This window comes from Moschus berezovskii, chromosome 5 (genome assembly GCF_049115385.1).
Source record: "Moschus berezovskii isolate FMDL1 chromosome 5, NW_MosBer_1.0, whole genome shotgun sequence".
Taxonomy (NCBI): domain Eukaryota; kingdom Metazoa; phylum Chordata; class Mammalia; order Artiodactyla; family Moschidae; genus Moschus; species Moschus berezovskii.
The window spans coordinates 116,743,777-116,767,489 of record NC_142464.1 but is presented as its reverse complement, the minus strand read 5'-3'; positions in this window follow the sequence as shown (position 1 = coordinate 116,767,489).

Here is a 23,713-nt window from a genome sequence, read left to right as displayed (position 1 = left end):
AAACCAGAAAAAAAAAGTCACAGTTGTGTGTTTGTTCATCAGAAGACATCCTCCATCTCTTCCCCCACAAAGTGAAGCTGAGTTAGATGTATACAGGTATCTAGCACAACAACCAATACAGCAACCAAATACCTTTCTTTTCCTCCCCCAAAGAATATCAACAGCAGATAAAATCATGTCTACCACTAATAAAGCATATCCTTTATACAAGGCATATCATTTTTTTTATCTTAAATGAAGAAGAGACCCAGCAGATTTGCTATTTATAGGTATTCAGGATGCAGAGTTGATGATAATCCTCTCTGATAAAACTCACAAGTTGCGGCCAAATTCTTACCACCTGAACAACTGCTCAACTCACTGATTCTCTTCCAGAACATTTTGCAACCAGATTCTTGCTTTTTAAAATGACGATAATATTCTGTGACTTCAAATAATGTATTTGATTATTTTGTACTATTTCTTGTTTGTTTGTTCACTAACCTGCTGAGCTTGTTTAATATTTAATTTGGCCATTCTTCATTGAAATATCTGTTCTTGTCTTGGAACTAACCCACAGCTGATTCCTGAGAGATAATCTGGACCTGCTGACCTTACACACACTCTCAGGAAAAATGTGTAACTATTGCTTTGGCACACAATTCATGTTTATCAGTTTTTATGAGTGTGTTGTTCCTGTCCTTCTCCCAGTTGATTGCCAAAGCACATGGCTCTGTGTTACATCAGCAACATAGAATATTCTGACTTCACGCTCTTGACAGCTACTATTACACTGAACCCTTTGCTGCCATCACACACCAAAACTTTTGTGATGAGAAATAATCATCATAAAAACAGATACCCAAGTCATTTATCTAAAAAGTCATCTTATATTTTGGAAACAAGTTAGACCATGAGTGCTTCCCTGGTAGCTCAGTGGCAAAGAACCCACCTGCAATACAGGAGACACGGCGTCAATCCCTGGATCCTCTGGAGGAGAAAATTGAAATACACTCCAGTATTATTGCCTGAGAAATCCCATGGAGAGAGAAGACTGGCAGGCTACAGTCCACGGTGTCACAGAAGAGTCAGACACAGCCTAGTGACTAAACAACGATAGCATGAGTGACACGATGTAGAGTTCAGGTTGATAGACTGGGATTGACACATATGTACTGCTCATGCTATGTACAAGTGGCACAGTTGTAAAGACTCTGCCTGCCGATGTAGGAGACCCAAGAGACACCGGTTTGATCCTTGGGTCAGGGAAGATCCCCTGGAGTAAGAAATGGCATTCTACTCCAGTATTGTTACCTGGAGAATCACATGGACAGAGGAGCGTGGCGGGCTGCAGTCCATGGGGCTGCAAAGAGTCGGGCACGAAAAAGCTACTGAGCACAAAGGACACATAGGATAGATAACTAATGATGATATACTGTATAGCACAGGGGGCTCTACTTAATGCACTGTGGTGACCAAAGGCAGGGGGTTATATTTACATGTATGCCTGATTCATTTTGTTGTACAATAGAAACTATTGCCACAGTGTAAAGAAATGACACTCCCATAAAAATAAATTTAAAAAAGTAAAATAAAGTGTCAGAATGTGGGCTCTGGAGCTAAATCACTTACACCCTATGTGAATAAGTTACTTAACTTCTCTATACATGGGTTTCATCTTTTGTAAAATCCTAATAAGATTGTTTTAAAAATTAAATTAGCAAATGTAAAACACTTCCAGTAATTCCTAACACCTACAGAGTTCCATGTATTTGGTTGGTTGTATTTAAAGTTTTGGGCTTCCCTGGTGGCTCAGAGGTTAAAGCGTCTGCCTCCAATGCGGGAGACCCGGGTTTGATCCCTGGGTCGGGAAGATCCCCTGGGGAAGGAAATGGTAACCCACTCCAGTATTCTTGCCTGGAGAATCCCATGGACGGAAAAGCCTGGTAGGCTACAGTCCACGGGGTCGCAAAGAGTCGGACACGACTGAGCGACGGAACGGAACGGAACGGATTTAAAGTTTTACATTTAAATTCTTATCCTAGCTCATTTAAAAACTCTTAAATTGATTGTACAGATCTCCTATTTGTTCACTGTTTTGTTCTTCAAAATTCTTAAGATAGGTATTCAATAAATATTGGTTAACTAAATTGATTTTGTATGGACTACTGATTCTGTCATTTGATATACCATTTATCATCCTTCTATGATATCATCAGAAAGTTATTAAATTTTGATATTATTTATTTGGGCCATTATGTCAAGAAATATCTTTGTAAAATCACACAGCATCTACATTATGAGTTCATGGGAAAAGTCCCTAAGAGATTTCAATTACAGGAAGGCATTATCTTTTCTCTCGAGGAGAAGGAGTTAGCTGCTGGGGACACAGAAATGAAGAAATGAGCAAAGCAATTTTTGCCATCAAGGAGCTTCCAATATTTTGGAAATTGAGGCAATCTAGGGATGGAAAATATATTTTGAGTCTGGACATGGAAAGGAAGTGTACATTTAAGATGCTGATACTGATTGATGGTTGTAATATAAGGAGGCAAGGAGAAAAGTTACATCGAATATACACGCATCCTCATGCCTGTGACTCTAATTACCTTCTAAATTGTCTCTCAGAAAAAAAGAGAAGGTTTATAACTGCCATTTGCAGTAATACTAGATTATACATGTTATAAAATCTAGCATCTGCTAAATTCAAACCTGTGATTAATGTTAATTCCAATTGCACATTGTCGGCATACACTTCACCTGCACACATATTTCTGATGACAAGCACCATATATTACCTTCACATCAACAAGGATTGATTCCAAACCTGGAACTGACTTAATGTACATTAACGTCTAGTGTACAAATGTGCTGCAAACTAATGCCAAACATCTCAAAAGGCTACATTAAAAAAAAATACAGAACAATCATTGCAGTTAAAAAAGTCAAAGTCTCTTGCTGAATCCTTGGATTCTATGATCACGAAAATACTGGATGTGTTGTATACATGTATTTTTTACAACTACTGCCTTTTTGATTTTCAGTGTGAGAGAGGGCTGAGAGAAACACATACATGTTTAGAAAATGACTAAAAATACAATTTCTGGCCTCCTGAAACATGATATAAAGGGTGAAAATATTGCCTAAATATTTCCTTAGGAATAACCTAAGGAAACAGAATCTGAAATATTATTTTTTTTAAATATGTATGTATGTATGTGTGTGTATGTATATACACACACATACATACATACATACATATATATATGAAAGAATCACTTTGATATATGCCTGAATCTAGCACACTATAAATCAACCATACTTCAACAAAATGAAATACACATAATAAGATAGCACCTCAAAAAATATATATCACACCTATACTTTTCTAACAATGTATTTCACAAAGTACTTACTACAATATTAAACTAGTCAATCCTAAAGGAAATCAGTCATGAATATTCATTGGAATGACTGATGTTGAAGCTGAAACTCCAATACTTTGGCCACATGATGTGAAGAGCTGACTCATTGGAAAAGACCTTCATGCTGGGAAAGATAGAAGGCAGGAGAAGAGGGACAACAGAGGATGAGATTGTTGGATGGCTTCACCGACTTGATGGACACAAATTTGAGCAGGTTCTGGGAGTTGGTGATGGACAGGGAAGCATGGCATTCTGCAGTCCATGAGGTTGCAAAGAGTTGGACATGACTGAGCAAATGAACTGCCAGTATGAGAATTGTTCTTATGATCCCATTCTTTTTTAAAAATTTATTTATTTATTTGGAATCTAATTACTTTACAATATTGTAGTGGCCACGGGTGTACATGTGTTCCCCTTCCTGAACTCACGTCCCACCTTCCTCCCCATCCCATCCCTCAGGGTCATCAGGTAAGCAAAGGGTCTGTACAGTTAATGAATATCAACTGGGTGATTGAACCCTGGTCTTTCATCTCCATTGTACCCCATCTTTCCCAGAGTGGGCTCCTGAGAATGCTGTTAGTTATACATTTTCAGTGGAGGGTTACAGATTGATCTTTCTCTGACTGCATGAATTACCACGGGCAAGTCTGATCTTGAGTTCTTCAAGATCATTCATTGTTGCTGAGCTCATCATTCATGGTGATGTTGATGTTGTTGTTATTCTTGTCCTGAGATAAGCAAGTATGCACCAAAGTCAGAAGATTTTCTTGTTCCCAATATCAAAAAAGAAACCAAATACAAATGAGTGAAGGTGCATTCAAGCAGGAGGCCCACCATAACAGAGTTTAAGACTATTTGGTCACCTAATATTGGTACACATTTTCTCAAATAGCAATTAGTCCCATGTGTGCAAAATTTGAGCAAGCTGCTATCTGATAAAATATGATTATGTAAAGTGAATTTGTCACTGCATTCTGTTCTCAAACAGAAAATCAATAAAATAAGAATAATTCCAGCCAGCTATTTAATTATATAATTTCAGTCAGTTCAGTTCAGTCGCTCAGTCGTGTCCGACTCTCCGCGACCCCATGAATCACAGCACACCAGGCCTCCCTGTCCATCACCAACTCCCGGAGTTCACTCAAACTCATGTCCACAGAGTCGGTGATGCCATCCAGCCATCTCATTCTCCGTCGTCCCCTTCTCCTCCCGCCCCCAACCTTTCCCAGCATCAGAGTCTTTTCCAGATTGTATAATTTATGAATCTTTTATACAAGACACAGATACAGGAAGTAACCTAGCTAGACCTAGGAAAGAGGACATTCCTTTAGGATTCCATTCTTTAGTGCAAAGATCAATGTATTACCACTCCTTGGCCAAATTCTGCCTGTTGTGGTCCGAAACAAGCAATATTCATTCAATTTGTCTACAAACTCTCTATGGCTGCTTTTGCATTTCAAAGGCAGTGTTTAATAGCTGCAAAAGAAATCCTATCACCCACAAATACAGAAATATTTACTATTTGATACATTATGGGAAAAAAAAATAGCTCTTGAGTTAGATGCTCACTCACATATATAAAACATAAAATAAGGAAAAAACAGCCTCTTCAATAAATGGTGATAGGAAAACTGGATAGCTACAGGCCAAAGAATCAATCTGAACTACTTTCTCACATCATACACACAAATAAACTCAAAATGGAATAAAGATTTAAATGTAAGACCTGAAATCATAAAATTTCTAGAAGGAAGCATAGGTGTTATGCTCTTTGACAATGAACTTCAGTTCAGTTCAGTTCAGTCACTCAGTCGTGTCTGACTCTTTGCGACCCCATGAATCACAGCACGCCAGGCCTCCCTGTCCATCACCAACTCCCGGAGTTCACAGAAGACTTTTTGAACATTACTTCAGGAACCAGAAACAAGAGCAAAATTAAGCATATGAGACTGTAGCAAACTGAAAAGCTTTTGCACGGTGAAGGAAACTATCATCAAAACAAACAGGGTGTCCACTGAATGAGAGAAGATATTTGCAAATGCTATATCCAGCAAGATGTTAATAACCAAACTATACAAATAATCAGTACCATTAGACATAAAAAATAAAGCAGACAACATTATTTAAAAATGGGCAGGGGACCTGAATAAGTGTTTTTCCAAAGAGGGCATACAGATGGCCAAGAGGCACACGAAAATAAGCTCACTATTAATGATCATCGTGCGCTTAGTCGTACAGTCTTGTCCGACTCTGTGCAACCCCATGGGCTATAACCCTCCAGGCATCTCTGTCCATGGGGATTAAGAAGATGTGAGATAAGGTGTGTATATGTATAGTTAAAAGGATTTAAGTCTAGTCATTTGCCATAGTATGGGTGGAAATAGAGGTTATTGTGCTAAGTGAAGTCAGACAAAAAAATACTGTCTAATTTCACTTCCATGTGGAATCTAAAAAAAAAAAAAACAAAGCCAATGAACAAACAACTAAACACAAAGAGTCATAGATACAGAGAAGAAGCAGGTGATTGCCAGAAGAGAAGAGGCTGTGAGAGGAGGGAAAAGATGAGGGAGAAGAGGCAGACACTTTTGGCTACAAAAGAAATACAACATAATTATGAAATGTACAGTGTAGGGAATATACTAATTACGCAATATCATGTATAGTGATAGATGACAAGTAGGCCTATCATGGTGACCATTTCAAGATGTATATAAACGTTAAATATCTATGAACTGAAGTCAATTACACTTCAGAAACAAATTCTGAAAAAAAGTGATCAGATCTGTGATTTCCAGAGGAAGGGGCTGGGTAGATGGGGAACTGCATGAAGGTAGTCAAAATTTGGAGAAGGTGATGGCACCCCACTCCAGTACTCTTGCCTGGAAAATCCCATGGATGGAGGAGCCTGGCAGGCTACAGTCCATGAGTCTGTAAAGAGTTGGACACGACTGAGCAACTTCACTATATGATGGATGTAATGTACAACATGATAAATAGATGAACACTGCTATACATTATATATGAAAGCTGTTAAGAGAGTAAATCCCTAAGATTTCTCATCCCAAATCTATTTTTTCTATGTCTTTAATGCTGTATCTATATGAGAAAATGGATATTCAATAAACTTATTATGATAATTTAATTATGCATGGAAGATAAAACATTTTTATGTGCACCTTAAACTGACTGTGCTATTTGTCAATTATATCTCAATAAGAAGGGAACAAAAATTAATTAATAGCTGAGAAGGAAAAAAATACTAACTTTATTAGAAATTCTTGATATAAGAATAATGTTCATTATTTAAATGTGCATTTTTCTTAGTTTTGTTGGGCAGTTTGAATATGTAAAAACAAAAAACAATATTTGATAATACATACAAAATAATTTAATGTTTATATTTTATATATGTTGAAATTTATATTTCAGATAAAATTTTATTATCATTTACTAGCCTTTGAATAAACTTACATTATATTTTTAGTTAAATAAAAATTGCTATCAAAATCAAACAATATGTAAAAATCTTGATATGAAGCATGATGACATTACTGGACTAAAGGTGATTAAATTATGGAATGAAAATATAATAATTTGTTAATTATTTTGATCCCTGTTTAATCAAATCATCCAAACATTATCACTCCATCAAATACAACACCCAGACATAAAAAATAGCAATTAAATTTGGTCTTCTTTTGATATTTCTGGACTTTTGCTGACTTCCAATTACATAAATATTTTTGGACTTTTACTGACTTCCGATTAAATAAAAACAATACATATGTGTTTATGAAGGTATACTTGTCAATACAGAAGCACATAACATGTGTGTTTTTATGGCTTCCCTAGTGACTCAGGAGGTAAAGAATCTTGCCTGCAATTCAGGAGACATTGGTTTGATCTCTCGGTTGAGAAAATCACTTGGAAAAGGAAATGGCAACCCACTCTAATATTCTTGCCTGGAGAATACCATGGACAGAGGAGCCTAGCAGGCTACAATCTATGGGATCACAAGAGTCAGATACAACTGAGCAGCTAAACAACCACAGCATATATGTTTGTTATATTTGATTTATGATGCTGAACCTTTTAAATATATGGTGAGTAAGTGAAGGTCTTCTCACATGAATGGGCTGAGACCCAGCAGCTACATGTGTTCCTGACTATTTGGGCTCAAATGATTAAATCTATCTTCTATATCCAATTTTCTTATCTTCACAGCTGAGCATCAGTCATCAGTCACATCACAAGTTTTCTGTGCTGATTATGTGAGTCAATGTATGTTAAAATGTCCAGCATAACACTTGACTTATGGTTGTTTCCACTTCTGAACATATCATACAACTTGACCCCCAAAACAATGAGATTGATAAGTCCTACTTATATTTCTCTTCAATAGATGATAAAACAGTGGTTCAGAGAAGGTGGTATCTACTCACCTCACAAAATCAGTGAATGATGTATATGAGGCCATTATGCATGACGTGACAGAAAAATGAAAAATAAAAAGGGGTCAGAGATTCACTTTTAAATCCCATCTTGACCTTTACTGACTATATGACCTTGAATAACTGTTGATTGAGGTTGATAGTAGTTGTCTAAAATTTGTAAGGATTGAATAAACTTGCATAAAATATCACATATATGTGATTTATTTGGTGTCCAACCTTATGTCTGTAAATTTCCTTTTCGTGCATTCAAAACATACTGTTTAGTAGTGGGAATATTTCTTTGCAATAGAATTTCATATGGGACCCCAATAATATTAATGTATGACACATGAAGAATAGCACTGGATGAAATAGAGTGGAGGGCCCTCATGTATTAGAATATCACTTTTTTCCCTTATTTTCTATAAGTACAGCAGCTCCTAAGGCACTTTCTTTAAACTTTAGGGCTCCAGGAAATAAGGTTTGAAATAAATGCCCTAAAACCACCTTACTTCTTACATCACTGCATATATCTACATAAGAAATCATCTGCAGCAGTAGCTTTTTTGCATGAAGCAGTTCTGACAGCCCAAGTGGAGAATTTTCCATCTGCCTCTGTTGGCTGACGTTGCCACTTCTGAGCATTATGAAAACGTCCCCCTACAATGCCTCCTACTTGTCTTTCCTCTCCCTATCTCGTTTCAAGGCCGGGCCAGTAAAGCACACATCACTGTGACCTTGACTTACCTTGACTAAATCTCTCATTCACATGGGAACACTCTGAGACCCTTCATAAGTCAAACGGATGGCCAAGATGCATGCCAACAGTCCAAATGACAGCTTGATTTAATTGAATTTGCTAACACTAGGTTTGCATTTCACACACCTGCAGTTTTCCTGTAGGTTTTTAGACAAGTCGAGAATTTTTGCCAACCCTGGCATTTTTCAGTAACAGTGTATTTCTCTGACAGTCCCATAGAAAGCAAATGGAGCTTAGCACCTTTCAACTCTGATATTCCCTTTGGCTCTCACACAGATGTCTGTCATTGTAGCTTCTGTGTTGGGGGTCCAGGAAATGTACAAGGTTTGGAAGACTGCACTGTGCTAGTCATCTACATAAATCAGATCATGCCACTCTGCTGTTTACTACTCCCCAGTGGCACCCCATCATACTCAAAACTCTCCATCCTGCCTTAAAACATCTGCCTAAGCTGATCGCTCCTAACTTCTACGATACCTAATAATATGGTTCTCTTCTCTTACCCTGCCACATTCTCAATGACTCACTCTTTCTTTTTTTAAATTTTATTTATTTATTATAATTGGAGGCTAATTACTTTATAATATTGTGGTGTTTTTTGCCATACATTGGCATGAATCAGCCATGGGTGTATCCATGTCCCCAATCCGGAACGCCCCCTCCCACCTCCCTGCCCACCATCCGTCCCTCTGGGTTGTCCCAGTGCACCAGCTTTGAGGGCCCTGTTTCATGCACTGAACTTGGACTGGTCATCTGTTTCACATATGGTGATATACATGTTTCAATGCTATTCTCTCAAATCATCCCACCCTCGCCTTCTCCCATAGAGTCCAAAAGACTGTTCTTTATATTTGTGTCTCTTTTGTTGTCTCACATATAGGATCATTGTTCAGTTCAGTTCAGTCACTCAGTCGTGTCCGACTCTCCGTAACCCCATGAATCACAGCACGCCAGGCCTCCCTGTCCATCACCAACTACCGGAGTTCACTCAAACTCATGTCCACAGAGTCGGTGATGCCATCCAGCCATCTCATTCTCTGTCGTCCCCTTCTCCTCCCGCCCCCAACCTTTCCCAGCATCAGAGTCTTTTCCAGTGAGTCAACTCGTCACATGAGGTGGCCAAAGTATTGCAGTTTCAGCTTTAGCATCAGTCCTTCCAATGAACACCCAGGATTGATCTCCCTTAGAATGGACCGGTTGGATCTCTCTAAATTCCATATACATGCATCAATATACTCTATCGGTGTCTTTCTTTCTGACTTACTTCATTATGTATAACAGGCTCCAGTTTCATCCACCTCATTAGGACTGATTCAAATGTATTCTTTTTAACTGCTGAGTAATATTCCATCGTGTATATGTACCACAGTTTTCTTATCCATTCGTCTACTGATGGACATCTAGGTTGCTTACATATCCTGGCTATTATAAATAGTACTGCGATGAACATTAGGGTACACGTGTCTCTTTCAATTCTGGTTTCCTCACTGTGTATGCCCAGCAATGGTATTGCTGGGTAATATGGCAGTTCTATTTCCAGTTTTTAAAGGAATCTCCACACTGTTCTCCATAGTGGCTATACTAGTTTGTATACTCACTCACAGTGTAAGTGGGTTCTCTTTTCTCCACACCCTCTCCAGCATTTATTGTTTGTAGACTTTTTGATAGCAGCCATTCTGACCAGCGTGAGATGGTACCTCACTGTGGTTTTGATTTGCATTTCTCTGATAATGAGTGATGCTGAATATATTTTCGTGTGCTTGTTAACCATCTGTATGTCTTCTTTGGAGAAATGTCTGTTTAGTTCTTTGGCCCATATTTTGATCTGGTCGTTTATTTTTCTGGTATCGAGCTGCATGGTCTGCTTGCATATTTTTGAGATTAATTCTTTGTCAGTTGCTTCCCTTTCTATTATTTTCTCCCATTCTGAAGTCTGTCTTTTCACCTTGCTTACAGTTTCTTTCATTGTGCAAAAGATTTTAAGTTTAATTAGGTCCCATTTGTTTGTTTTTGCTTTTATTTCCATTACTCTGGGAGGTGGGTCAATGACCCACTTTATGTCCTGTAGCCATCCAAGCTTATTTCTGCAGCAAAGATTTGGAGCTAGTATTTCTCTGTTTAGAATTTTTCTTCTCCTGACAGTTGTTCCTTCATGATATTCAGATTTCTGTTTAGGTATCAACGCCTCCTTCAGACCACCTAATCTAACTTCAGTTCAGTTCAGTTGCTCGGTCATGTCCGACTCTTTGAGACCCCATGAATCACAGCACGCCAGGCCTCCCTGTCCATCACCAACTCCCAGAGTTCACTCAAACTCATGTCCATTGAGTCAGCGATGCCATCCAGCCATCTCATTGTCGTCCCCTTCTCCTCCTGCCCCCAATCCCTCCCAGCATGAGAGTCTTTTCCAGTGAGTCACCTCGTCGCATGAGGTGGCCAAAGTATTGGAGTTTCAGCTTTAGCATCAGTCCTTCCAATGAATACCCAGGACTGATCTCCTTTAGAATAGACTGGTTGGATCTCCTTGCAGTCCAAGGGACTCTCAAGAGTCTTCTCCAACACCACAGTTCAAAAGTATCAATTCTTCAGTGATCAGCTTTCTTCACAGTCCAACTTTCACATCCATACATGACCACGGGAAAAACTATAGCCTCGACTAGACAGACCTTTGTTTGTAAAGTAACTTAGCTACTGAGAAATTCTCTGTCACATAATGCTATAATTTTCTGCAAGCGTTTAGCTATATTTCTTAAATTTTAAAAATCATTACATCATAGCTTGTGTATGCGTGTGTATTCACCTCTCATTTTGGAATACAAATTCCATCACTGCAGTAAACTTCCATGTTTTGTTCACCACCAAATCTCCAGCTTGTAAAACAGAGCGTGGGACATAGTAGATACTCAATAAAGTTTTAAGTGTTGATTTCACTGCTTAGCCTCCTGACTCTCCAATTGCCTTGTTCCCATAAAGTCATATCTTTTAGTATTAAACAAGCAAGACTGAAGGGAACATGAGTTCACCCAATATCATTTGATTTTTTCCCCATCTGGCCACCCCAAATAAACAATACAATCAGATCTTAGTGATTAGGCAGAGTTCTATGGCTTATTCTGGCTAATGCAATGCAAGTGGAAATGACCTGCGTCAAAGTGGGTTAAGGCCGGAAGAAGTTCCTTACCATTCTTCTTTCTTTTTATTTCACTTCGGGCTTTGACAGAAGGCTATGTGCCAAGATGGTGGTCATGCAAGATGAAAGCTGCCTGCACCTGTGAGTCATCACATAGAACATAGCTGCCACGGAGGTTACCCCACAGTGGACTTACGGTGAGTGAAATGTAAGCTTTTCTGTGTTTGGTTGGTTATTCCAGCAGAAGCCTAACCAATCATGAGTAGTAACTCAGTGCAAAATGGAAGGAGCATGGGCTCAAGAGCTACCAGAATTAAAACCAGTTTAAGTCACTTGGTCTTTCTAAGCCTTTACAAAACAGAGAAAAAATGCACATAAGTACTTGGGAAATGTAGGAGTTCATTAAATTTTAGTTTAGAGTTAAGTTAACCAGGAATAGACATTTGCCTATTTTCTAACTCAAGAATTCCCTTCCTTGCATACTAGTCTGGGCAGGATGTTCACCTATTCTATTGATATTCATCGCCCATTCAATTTACAAGTGATACTGGCCATATTTTCAGGTGTCAAGAACCATTCTAGGTATAAAAGTGTTAATAAAACATATTTTCCTTCCAAAACATCTTTTACTTCAATAATGATGGACATAGGGACATACACATAGACAAATTTGACAAGTGACAACAAAAATAATAATATATAATAATATTAATAATAATAAATGCTATGAAAAAGACAACATCCAAGTGGAGGAGGAAAAATTTAAAGTGGACCTTGAAGTATAAGGATCAGTTTGTGACAGGTTTTGTTGCCTCTGCCCTTCTAATCCAAAATCCCTTTGCCCTTGCTCTGGCAGATTAGTTCTGTTGGAGAACCTTCTACACAGGCAGTTCTCCAGTGCCAGGGATTTCAAACTCCCTCAAGATAACGGGGCTGCTTGAAGAATCTGTACACTAGCCATTTGCAATTCTCATTCTCAGTGGTCACGAGGGCTAAGACAAGCCCTTCTTTATGAACTAAAACCCAAGTTCAAAACTGACCCACCACTCTCACACAATGGCCTGACCACTTCTTTAGAGAGATAAGAACCTGCTTGAGGTAAAGTCCCTGAAATTCCCTCTCCCAGTCGTACACTCAGAATGCTTTATACTGACTTACTTCAAGGACCACATGAATTAACCTCTTCTTATCACCTTCATCGACTTCAACAGATCCCAAAGATGTGACTCAGGTTCACATGAGAAATGTGAGCTTTATAATCACTTAGACCTAGCTCTGAATATCAGCTGCATGACTGGAATCTTTTTATCTTCATTTTCAGATTCTACACCAATAAAATGAGGAAAATAATAACCGCAAGAGCAAAATGTTAGAATTTATGTTTACTGAAAATGCATTCATCACAGAGTAAGTATTTTATTCTGTGAAACCTTTATTTCCAATCTCTTTTTCATGGATATCTTTACTTATTTTACTCTTGATTCAATTTCTCCCCCCACCCCTTAGGCTCCTTGATTCAGGGATTACTATCTCCCTTATTGGCATTGCTTTTTCCCTAAGTCATTCTACTCACCCTACAATATTATACTGAAAATACAGCCTGAAATCAAATCAAAACAGACTGACATTCTTCTACAGATACTGTCATCAAGCACTATTTTTTTTTACTTTATTGAAAATATACGCCCTCAAGTCTCCTTGTATTTATCTTGCTTTTCATTAATTAATGTATTAATTCAATCACTAAACAAATATTAACCTTTGGTTGCCTGCCAGTCACTGTGGTAGGTTTTGAAGTGTACAAGTATGATTGCTTCCCAGTAAAGGGGACGGGCATTTAGTTAACAAAAATATCTAACTATACGCTGTGATACAATAGAGGTATATATAGTTGCTATAGAAGTAGAGAAGGAGAGTCATCAACTCTTTTGGAATGTCAAGGGAGACTTCTTAAATGAAATGATGTTTGAAGTGAGTCCTAAAGATAATGAAGAGAAGCTTCCTTAGACATGAGGAAGGGAGGAAATGTTAAGAGCAGGGAAGAAGACTTTGGCTAGAGCTCTGGTCTGTAAGAAATGGAGTTAGATTGTAATAGTAAAAAAGTGAATAGATTTAGGAAATATTTTGATGACTAATTAATATGACTACATAATTAAGTATGAGAGAGTAAGCTAAGAAGTATGAATCTTAGCTTCTTGATCTAGTGGAGTTTTGTTCTGAGGTAGGAAAATGCTGAGGAAGAATATGTTTTGGGGGGTACTAAGTTCAATTATAGACATCTTGACTATGAAGAATCTTTGATCCAAGTGGATAATTCAACGTAGAACGTTGGATATACAAGTTCAGGTGAAAAGTTTGGACTGATAATGTACATTTGGGAGTCATCACAACAACCTTTAGGGAAAGAATATTTCTAAATAAAGACTATGCCTTGAGAATTGGGTCTAATGTCAGTACTAAGGAAGTTCTTCAATATGAAATGAAGAAGAATAAACCGGTAAAGAAGAGTGAGGAATAATCGGTAAATATAGGAGAGAAACAGTTTGGTTTCAAAGCTAGAGAACGAGTTAATGAAGGATTATCTGCCACGTGCTTAAAATCACCAAGAACTCAAGGTCAACTGGAAGCAATGAGGGTTCTCAGATTGGTGGCCTGGGGATTATCACAGGTCTTGACAATGGAGGTGAAGTAGGGAAGGTAAAAACTAAGTTTGATTGAGAGGGGAAGTGAAAAGGGAAACCAGGAAAAAGGAAGTGTCGGGTGTGGACAGCAGTATAAGAGATTTAGAGGCAAGGACAGAGTTGAGAAAAAAGGATCCATAGCACAAACGGCCCCAGACATCCACACCATGGCTCCTTTCTTCTCTGTGTCTTTTTGACTCTTAGTTAGAATTTTTTTCCCCAGATGCCTTCCTGACACTTATCTGACAAGTTTGTTGGAACTGAACATACATGAATCACAGAGGTGTGAATATTTTATCTCCTTCACTCTTTTCAACTTAAAACTTCACCCCAGAATTCTTCTGTGATCTTAAGAATTTCCTTTTGTTTCTAATTCGTTTGGGAATGGTCCTTCTCGTGATGGCCACTGTGAAGAAAAGCAATTTTGAACTTAATCAGGGAAATCCAAGTTTGGGACTAACACAAGTCAGGCCTCTCAAATCTCAGACTTCAGTAAATTTTTGATAAGTAATATTATTTTATTTCGTTTCTTCAAAAGAAAGATTCTATGTTTTTTTGCAAGAAGTTATAATATGATATGAAGGATTTTAACCCCCTAAAGAAAACTTATAAGTAAAAGCAAGTGAAAAAAATAAATAAACTTTTCTCATTAAGTAAGTTTAGACAAATAAGAATCCATTGAACATTTTCAGATGGACTTTTTACTACTACTTCTTTTTAAGTATGAATCTGCCACTCCCTTAGTTAGAGATTTTTTGATCAATCACTGTGCCTAGAGACCTTTTTGCATATATAAATGAAAAGGAGTTAAGGTGAAATGCTTTTTCCCAACAGTAAAGTTTTAGAATGTACTACTGCTACAGTTCAGAGTTAGAGCAGATGCAAAGACTTTATTCTGTGTTTCCAATTGTGTTCCTTAATAAAATAGAATTGTCAGACTAAAGTGAGTTGCAGGTTTGTGTTAAGTACATTCCCCCAAGGAAACTATAAAAGGGTTAAACAGACAGTTACTTGTGACACTAATGCAATAGCCTTGCTTTGCTCTGATTCTGAACTGGAAGGAAGCCACAAAAATTCAAAAAAGAAGAGGAGAAAATAACTCCCTCTTGAAAACAGCTATTCTGGGAATCTGTTGAGGCACACCGGGAATCATCCAGACCCGCTAATCAAGAAAGGACTTCAAAGAAGGTAGGTCAGCTACCACCCACCTGACTGCAGTCTCTGAGGAAGTTAGGCTCTGACTCCAGGAGAATGTACTAATGAATGCAATCCGTCCTGACTTTGCAGGAGGCTGAAGTGATCTCTTCCTGAGTGTGAAAGTTACATAATAGTAGAGCTGCACTGAGGAGACTAGAGGAGAGACAGCACTTCCAACTTTGTAAGGAGCTGGGTGATATTGACCACAAACACTATGTATTAATGACGTAGTGAAGTGAAAGTCACTCAGTCATGTCAGACTCTTTGCGACCCCAAGGACTATACAATTTGTGGAATTCTCCAAGCCAGAATACTGGTGTGGGTAGCCTTTCCATTCTCCAGGGGATCTTCCCCACCCAGGGATCGAATCCAGGTCTCCAACATTGCAGGCGTATTGTTTACCAGCTGGGCCACCAGGGAAGCCCATTAATGAACAAATAATTCCAACATGGATTCCTGATTTTTAACTTACAAAGGCCACTGCTTTATTCTCCTGGTCTGATTTGTAATAGCAACACAAAGAACATAGCATGACACCAGCCACAGAGGAAAGAAAATCAATCTAACTTGGAAATTCAGAGTAAGTTAGTTTTGGATCAAAGGCAGTTTCCATTCCTAAACAAGAAGAAAATTTACTAACTTTGCTAGCATTAGTTTCCTTATCTGCAAAAAAAGACCATGATAGCAAACAATTCTCATGTTAATAAAAGAATAAATAAGAATTTAAAAAACGATGGGGCTTCCCTGGAGTTGCAGGGGTTAAGATGTTGCCTTTCAGTGAAAGGAGTACAGGTTCCAACCCTGGTAGGCAGCTGAGATCCCACATGTCTCTCGGCTGAAAACACAGAACATGAAACAGAAGCAATATTGCAACAAATGTAATGAAGACTTTTAAAATGGTCCACATCAAAGATATTTTTTAAAATGAATAAAATAAATGTAAAGAAATTGTACTGTACCTATGGATAGAGGAAACTGGCAGGCTACACAACTTAGCACTATCTTTAACATATCCTATATTAAGTATCATTTTTATCTCTGAATTTAAAATATCTGCCAAACTCTGCATTTGCTTCCAAAGTGCTCATTTCTAAAAGGTTGCATGACTTGTAAATAATAAAGCCGTGTTGTTGCTACTGCTGCTAAGTCACTTCAGTCGTGTCCAACTCTGTGTGACCCCAAAGATGGAAGCCGACCAGGCTCCCCCGTCCCTGGGATTCTCCAGGCAAGAACACTGGAGTGGGTTGCCATTTCCTTCTCCAATGTGTGAAAGTGAAGTCGCTCAGTCATGTCCGACCCTTAGCGACCCCACGGACTGCAGCCTACCAGGCTCCTCCATCCATGGGATTTTCTAGGCAAGAGTACTGGAGTGGCTTGCCATTGCCTTCTCCGTGTTAATATCTATATAATATAGATTGACCCCAAAACTAAGAGATAATATTAACTATAACACCAGAAACCCTATTGAAGGGGCAGTTACTGAGACAAATGTCCCTATTTGTTTGCAACACTGTCCAGGATAAAAAACATCATATCCTATGAAAATAAGTAATCCCTTTATGGGAGCAAGTCTATCCATGTGGTAGATATGTACTCAGTAGTTTTAGAAACATTCATAGCTTAACCTAGCCCAATTCAATAACATTTATAGTTTTTATTCAACTAATTGACCCGGCTCTGGCTCAAGGCTCATTTAAAAAAAAAGCTTTCTGATTATAAATTTATTTCTGGTATGGATTTGTCAACAGAGAACAAATGCATTGACCAGCATACATTATTTGATAATGTACCTGATATATTCTATTTCTCAATATAATTTGGCAAATTGACATTTTGGTTTATATACAAGTATCTTATAAGAAATTAAAATAAATTCTTCCTCTAAAGCCCATTCATTTCCACGTAAACTACTGACATTTTAGCCTACATAGTTAATAACTGTTCTCTGGAAATCAATGACATCTCCAAATCGTATCATTGGCACATCTCCCTGAGGATTAGCTCTACTTCTCCATGCAATGTCGTACTGTAAGAGTCCTTCCAAATTGGAAGGAAAAAATCTCTAGTCATAACACGTATTAAATAAAAGCTGATGAAGGTATTTGGTGACCCCCATAAAGCTCACTTTGAGGATTCTGAATGCATCCACTTTTCGAAAACAAATGTTGCTTGACAGACCTCCTGCCTCCACACTTTCTTTTTCCTCCACTCTCCTGAAAGTTTTTCTCCTGCTCTGTCCTCAGAATTGTGTTTTCACATGGGGAAATGCCACTCCAGAACCATACTTGAGTAAGAATGGGCCAGAATGATGAGGCCAGAGCTCAGTTGTCCTACTCTGATCCATACATTATTAGACCTGTAATGGCTCAACATCAGAAAGGAAGGAGCGTGTCTACAGATAGGTGTTCCTTTCATCTTCTCTCCAGTGTTATTTTAATACCTGTTTCACTCTATTCTGAATTTCCCAGCTGAAAAACAGCAGGGCAAAGAGCAATTTTCAATGAGATCATGTGACATCAGGCATATACTAAACTAGCCCTTCAACCTTGATGGAGCATATTCATTTGTTTGAATAGTTTGCACTTGTGCTTGTTGCCTGCCAGTGTGGATGGTGTATGTACGAATTTGGGGAGTATGATTATTTCTTTTCAACCAACATAAATACTATTCAACAACCATTTTCATACTATCTTTGCTATATATCTTCACTTTCTCATCACTGAAGAATTGATTCTTTCAAACTGTGGTACTGGAAAAGACTCTTGAGAGTGCCTTGTACATCAAGGAGATCAAACCAGTCAATCCCAAAGGAAATCCCAAAGGAAACCCTGAATATTCATTGGAAGGACTGATGCTGAAGCTGAAGCTCCAATACTTTGGCCACCTGATGTGAAGAGCTGACTCATTGGGAAAGACAATGGTGCTAGGAAAGATTGAAAGCAGAAAGAGAAGGGGATGACATGGGATGAGATGGTTGGCTGCCATCACTGTCTCAATGGACATGAGTTTGAGTAAACTGGGATACGGTGAAGGACAGGGAAGCCTGGCAAAGAGTCAGACATGACTCCAATGACTCAACAACAACAACAATTTCATATGGGGGCATGGAGCTCCGAGAGAGCCAGAGGCTTCCCTGAGCCTAGGCGTTGACAGTTAGTAAATGATAGAACTAAAATTGCAATCCCTGAGTGGTATGACTCAGCAACCTGTGCTCTTTCACGAAGCACATTTACCATTCCACCCGCACCCTGCTGATGCGTATAAATTCCCCAGTGCACAGCACATGGCACGCTCTTCTCAAACATTTGTTTACTGAATTAAACTACTCTACAGAGAGCACAACTGTGACAAACTTAACGTCATTGCTCCGCTATGCTGGAGGCTGAGGGGTCCCTGGACTTGGGACTGTTGCTACTACAGCAGGAACGCTGGTTCTGCTAATGCTGACGTGCTTAGAGCGTGATATACTGATCCACTCAAAAACACGTTTATAGCCATTAGAGTTCTATCACCAACTTGTTTCACAATGTGAGAAAAGGAATGGAACGTAATTGACTACTGGATGTAAAGTACTTGCTTTAAACGTAAAAAAGTTCCACTACGGTAATAACAACTTAGAAAATTATCTTTCTTTTTATGAATTTGGATTGGGTTTATGTTTGAAAATAAGATACATTTATCTATTTTTCTACTTACCTAAGCATGCCTTATATATGTATCAGTTCAGTTCAGTTGCTCAGTCGTGTCCGACTCTTTGAGACCCCATGAATCACAGCACGCCAGGCCTCCCTGTCCATCACCACCTCCCAGAGTTCACTCAAATTCATGTCCATCGAGCGGATGATGCCATCCAGCCATCTCATTCTCTGTCGTCCCCTTCTCCTCCTGCCCCCAATCCCTCCCAGCATCAGACTCTTTTCCAGTGAGTCAACTCGTCACATGAGGTGGCCAAAGTATTGGAGTTTCAGCTTCAGCATCAGTCCTTCCAATGAACACCCAGGATTGATCTCCTTTAGAATGGACTGGTTGGATCTCCTTGCAGTCCAAGGGACTCTCAAGAGTCTTTTCCAGCACCACAGTTCAAAAGCATCAATTCTTCAGCGATCAGCTTTCTTCACAGTCCAACTCTCACATCCATACATGACCACTGGAAAAACCATAGCCTTGACTAGATGGACCTTGGTTGGCAAAGTAATGTCTCTGCTTTTTAATATGCTATCTAGGTTGGTCATAACATATATTTTATATATACTTAATATATATACTTTATATATATATGTAGTATAAATACATATAATATATATACTTATATGTATATGTTCAAACTCACATCTGGTAATCATAACTTATGTACAGAAATAACCTGTACTTTTAGGAGGACAAATTATTTACAAGTTCATCAAATATTTCGTATAACTTTAGACAAGAATCAACAAAACTGAGCTAATGATGTCAGTTTGTTATATTCTAAAAGGACTTTCATGTATAGCATTGCATTAGTTCTCCCAAGCAAGTATGTTTTTAACCCATATTTAATTTATCTTTTATATATAAAGTTTTTACAAAGAATCCCCAAGATTCTGATAAAAAACCTGGAACTATGGAGATGCCCTGATTTCACTGTGATCACTTGTTTTTGAAGTGGCAGAGCCACGAAAAACAGCAGGTATCTGTTCTTTCCTCAGAGCCAAGCTTCTTCTCGTTAATGGAAAAGTGAGAATGGAGCTGGTGCTCTGTTCTCTGCAGCTTATTCCATACCACTCAACCACTATATTCTTATATTTTACATTGTCTTCTTACATTGAAACTCTGATGATATTTTCAATGTAGGCAGCAACCCTTTCCAGTGTCAACTGGTCCCACAGTATTGCCTGGCGATTCTTCTGTCTCCCTTTTCTTCTCTTTTAGTTTCTTCATGGTATCCAATTCAACACCGGTTCACTTTCCTCAAGCCTCTGGTCCCAGCCACAACCCCCTCCTTCTTAGCAGGTGATCTAGCCTCCAAATCTACGGAGAAACTCTGTCAACTCTTGATAAGGAATTGGAGAGATTGCTTCTTATTGTTGACATCCCTCCAGTTTTCCTTCCATGACTTTCTTTTGGGAAAGCTGACTCTTTCCTATCCATTTCAGTTCCGTGTCTTTACACTCTCACTTTCTCCTGGTCCTTTACTTCTACAGTTAAATCATGCAGTTTGCTTCGTTTTTTAAATGAACAAAAGAGCAAGTCAACAAGACAACAACAACATCTGCTATAACAAGTACAACACATTCTTGCTCTAGAAATCCACTTTGGGGATTTATTGTACACATGAACTTGTGCAAAATGATGCATGAACAAAGTTATCCATTGTAACCTTATTGGCAATACAAACAGTTTACGAGGAAGTTGAGGGTCCTTCAGTAGAGAATGGGCTGCATAATCGATGGTGCAGGGAAATAACATGAGGCGGTGGAAAAGAACAAGGAAGCTCTTTAGGAACTGACATTGGAAAATTCTCAAGATATATAGTAAAACACAAAAAGCACGCAAGGACATGGAACTGTATAATAACAACTACTGTTTAGATAAGAGTGAGAAGATAAGAACTTATATTTGCTCTGCTTTTTCAGGTTTTTTAAAATTTATTTTTAATTGAAAGATAATTGCTTCACAGTACTGTTGATTTCTACCAAACATCAACATGAATCAGTCATAGAAGAACCTATATTTTTATTTGCTTATTTATGTTCAAGGAAATTAGTGAGGGGATATACGAAATGGATCAGTGAATACCAAGGTTAGGTTAGGATGGGAACTGGAGTAGGGGGACGACGGGCAGTGTCTTCTCACTCAATTAGCTTGTATATTTTTAGGTTTAGGAATCATATGGATGCAATATCTATTTTTAAATTAATCTAAAATATCTTTGTTTCTGCATTTTCCTCAAATTATGAAAGTCTCCCTTCTTTCTCTTTCATATCCAGACTTCTTGAAATCCATCCACATGGTTGCATATGTTTTCATCTTCCTTTTGTTCTGTCCTCTATTGCTTTTCAATGTCTACATCCATCATGAGAATGAAACTTATCTTATTAAACTTTTGCTTGTAAATCTTAGAGAAATAGAATAGACTGTGCTCAGTCATGTCAAACTTTTTGCAATCCTATGGATTGTAGCCCACCAGGCTCCTCAGCCCATGGGATTCTCCAGGCAATAATCCTGGGGTGGGTTGCCACTTCCTCCTCCAGGGGATATTCCCAACTCAGGGGTCAAACCCACATTTCTTGTGTTTCCTGCATCAGCAAGTGAATTCTTTACCATTACACCACCTGGGGAGCTCTGTGTGAGATTATGACTCTTCTCCATTAATCTAAATTAAACTGTGTACAGTGTTCAACATATTTATCTCTTTAAAATACTCCCATCTTTGAATGCATTGTTTTCCTGGATTTTCTTTTCCTAGATAGAATGCCTTCTCAGTTGGCTTGGGAGGTCGCAACAGAATTACCAGAATCTAAGATAAGCAAGGAAGGGCCGGTTGCTACTAGCATAGAGTCAGTGTTCAGGATCTCATTCCTCTTCTGTGTTAATTCAAACATTCAGGGATTCAGGATTCTTCAGGCAATAATACTCGAGTGGGTTGCCATTCCCTTCTCCAGGGGATCTTCCCGACCCAGAGATCAACCCACATTTCGTCTCTTGCACTGGCAGGTGGGTTCTTTAAAATTAGTGCCAACTAGACAACTGCAGCTGCTGCTGCTAAGTCGCTTCAGTTGTATCCGACTCTGTGTGACCCCATAGACGGCAGCCCACCAGGCTCCACCATTCCTGGGATTCTCCAGGCAAGAACACTGGAGTGGGTTGCCATTTCCTTCTCCAGTGCATGAAAGTGAAAAGTGAAAGTGAAGTCGTTCAGTCGTGTCCGACTCCTAGCAACCCCATGGACTGCAGTCCACCAGGCTCCTCCATCCATGGGATCTCCAGGCAAGAGTACTGGAGGGGGTGCCATTGCCTTCTCCGAGGTATAGGCTAATGACTCATAAATTAATATTCCCAACTCCAGCATCTCTTCTGAATTCTAAGTAAGACATTGGCTATAAATTCTTATAGCCAATGTCTTATTTGGTATCTCTTTATGGATGTGACTTGGAGCATTTCAGTCTTAACTTGTCTCAAAACGAACACTTGATTCCCTTCATTGTCTGTACTCTCTTCCTCTTAGCCTCCCTCTCTGGGACATCAGACCTCCCTTCTTTCTTAAAATTGCCCAGACAACATCCCTGGTGAGATATATACATCCTCCTTTTTGTTTTTAATCTCTCTCATCAATCAATCAGAAAGTCCAATTGTTTCTAACTTCTAAAATAATACAACTAATTCTTGCACATTTAATCTATACCACTGCAGTCAAAACCAGTGACCATCTCTCTCCTGAACTATTGCAATGGCCTCCCAATGGCTAACCTGAACCTGCATGCCTGCAGTCCATTGCTTTCAAAGTAGTCTGATCTAGCTTTTGAAACAAAGCAGACCCATGCCATACACCTATGCAAAGCATTTCCTTCTGTGATTACCTCCTGTAGTAGCATTCTTTCTTTACATTTTAAATACAACTTTTATGATTATTTTCCATTTAAAGTTATTATAAAATATTGATTATATTCCAGTGTTGTACAATACATCCTTGAGCCTATCTTACACCCAATAGTTTGTACCTCCCACTTCCCAAGCCCTATAATGGATCCCTGCACTGGTAACCACTAGTTGTGTCTGTAATTTTTGTTGTTATATTCATTAGTTAGTTGTATTTTTTATATTCCACATATAAGGTATACTATACAGTATTTATCTCTGACTGATTTTTTTTTTTACTTAGCATAATTCCCTCCAAGTCTATCCATATTGCTGCAATAGCAAAATTTTGTTCTTTTTAATGGTTGAATAAAGTTCATTTTTACTTTGCCCTTCTTTGTTCGTTTGTCGGTTGATGGGCAAGTAGGTTTTGGCTATTGTAAATAATGTTGTGTATTAGTATTCTTTTGAGCCATGAAATTACCAAACTCATAGCTTAAAACAATTTCTACTTATTAACTCATAACTAAAGTGCCAATGTTCTGGCCACCTAA